This window comes from Vanessa atalanta, unplaced genomic scaffold (genome assembly GCF_905147765.1).
Source record: "Vanessa atalanta unplaced genomic scaffold, ilVanAtal1.2, whole genome shotgun sequence".
Taxonomy (NCBI): domain Eukaryota; kingdom Metazoa; phylum Arthropoda; class Insecta; order Lepidoptera; family Nymphalidae; genus Vanessa; species Vanessa atalanta.
This window is the reverse complement of record NW_025919961.1, coordinates 7,501-10,000: the sequence shown is the minus strand read 5'-3', so window position 1 is coordinate 10,000 and position 2,500 is coordinate 7,501. Positions and strand designations below refer to the sequence as shown.

The 2,500-nt window shown below is 48.1% G+C and overlaps 1 non-coding gene across 1 annotated transcript; it reads right to left on the bottom strand.

Moving 5' to 3' along the window:
• Positions 1 to 156: 156 nt before the first annotated feature.
• Positions 157 to 2,059, bottom strand: LOC125076466. The gene has a single exon (XR_007120425.1). It is a non-coding gene; the product is annotated as a small subunit ribosomal RNA (ribosomal RNA).
• Between the last annotated feature and the right edge of the window lie 441 nt (positions 2,060 to 2,500).

Below are 2,500 nucleotides of genomic sequence, written 5' to 3'. Positions count from 1 at the left end.
GACTCTGGACTCTGACTCGGACACACTGCTGTGTGAGAGAGAGAGAGTGAGAATCGCGTCCTCGCATCGAAACGACACATTCCGAACGTCGATATTTGTGTTTTAGAATTTTATTATCGTTCATTATCGCACTCTTTCGAGATTGATAATTTACGTTAATGATCCTTCCGCAGGTTCCCCTACGGAAACCTTGTTACGACTTTTACTTCCTCTAAATGATCAAGTTTGGTCAACTTCCCAGCAACGCCGACGGCCGTGAAGCCACCGCGTGTCGGTCCGAAGACCTCACTAAATCATTCAATCGGTAGTAGCGACGGGCGGTGTGTACAAAGGGCAGGGACGTAATCAACGCGAGCTTATGACTCGCGCTTACTAGGAATTCCTCGTTTATGGGGGATAATTGCAAACCCCAATCCCCAGCACGAAGGAGTTTCAACGGGTTGCCCGGGCCTCTAGGCCAGGGAGAACATGCTGATTCCTTCAGTGTAGCGCGCGTGCGGCCCAGGACATCTAAGGGCATCACAGACCTGTTATTGCTCAATCTCGTGCGGCTCGAAGCCGCCGGTCCCTCTAAGAAGAATTTTAATACGCCGCCAGTGAGTTGCTCGACCGAAATCGAGCACACCTAAATGACGACGCCTATTTAGCAGGCTAGAGTCTCGTTCGTTACCGGAATTAACCAGACAAATCGCTCCACCAACTAAGAACGGCCATGCACCACCACCCACCGAATCAAGAAAGAGCTATTAATCTGTCAATCCTTCCGGTGTCCGGGCCTGGTGAGATTTCCCGTGTTGAGTCAAATTAAGCCGCAGGCTCCACTCCTGGTGGTGCCCTTCCGTCAATTCCTTTAAGTTTCAGCTTTGCAACCATACTCCCCCCGGAGTCCAAAATCTTTGGTTTCCCGGAAGCTGCCCGCCGAGCCATTGTAGTAACGTCGGCGGATCGCTAGATGACATATTTACGGTTAGAACTAGGGCGGTATCTAATCGCCTTCGAACCTCTAACTTTCGTTCTTGATTGATGAAAACACCTTTGGCAAATGCTTTCGCTGATGTTCGTCTTGCGACGATCCAAGAATTTCACCTCTAACGTCGCAATACGAATGCCCCCAGTTATCCCTATTAATCATTACCTCGGAGTTCTGAAAACCAACAAAATAGAACCGAGATCATATTCTATTATTCCATGCACGAAATATTCAAGCGGCATTTTGAGCCCGCTTTGAGCACTCTAATTTGTTCAAAGTAAAATTGTCGGCCCATCTCGACACTCACTGAAGAGCACCGCGATAGGATTTTGATATTGAACCGGCGTTTTACCGCCGGCTCACCGACGATATGCTCCGCAGACGTGTCAGTATCACCGCGGATGCGGTGCACCGACAGCGCGGCGCACAAATGCAACTACGAGCTTTTTAACCGCAACAATTTTAGTATACGCTATTGGAGCTGGAATTACCGCGGCTGCTGGCACCAGACTTGCCCTCCAATTGTTCCTCGTTAAAATATTTAAAGTGTACTCATTCCGATTACGAGGCCTCGAAAGAGTCCCGTATCGTTATTTTTCGTCACTACCTCCCCGTGCCGGGAGTGGGTAATTTGCGCGCCTGCTGCCTTCCTTGGATGTGGTAGCCGTTTCTCAGGCTCCCTCTCCGGAATCGAACCCTGATTCCCCGTTACCCGTGACAACCATGGTAGTCGCAGAAACTACCATCGAAAGTTGATAAGGCAGACATTTGAAAGATGCGTCGCCGGTACTGGACCATGCGATCGGCAAAAGTTATCCAGATTCATCAAAATTAACGACTTCGGACGAGACGCCCTCCGTCGATTGGTTTTGATCTAATAAAAGCACTCATCCCATCACTGGTCAGAGTTCTGATTGCATGTATTAGCTCTAGAATTACCACAGTTATCCAAGTAACTGAGTAAGATCTAAGGAACCAAAACTGATATATTGAGCCATTCGCGGTATCGCCTTAATACGGCTTGCACTGAGACATGCATGGCTTAATCTTTGAGACAAGCATATAACTACTGGCAGGATCAACCAGGGAGCTAACCGAGACTTGTTGAAGTCGTCAATTACTCTTCTCGTTTCATATTCGCATATAAAATACACACAAACTTATGCATGCATGTACAATATACGCACAGTATGAAACGAGCGTCTCACCGTATCGTCGATCGCGTTAGACGCGATAGATTTTAACGGTTGACTCTTATAAAAATTTATATGAGACACAAACGCGCTTTAAGCACGCGCGCGCGCGTGCGTGCGCTATAATATATAACGCGACGACAGCGGCGGCGGCGGCGGCGGCGGCGGAGGCGTCTTCACATAATGACACATAACGGTCACGAATTCGAACGTTCTAAACGAGATCGAGTTTTTTTTTCAAAATAACACTTCGCACACGACGTGTACGTATGTATTGTTCAACGATTATTATCGTAAAACATTGGGATCGACGCCCGGTGTTTGAGTGATCGTACCG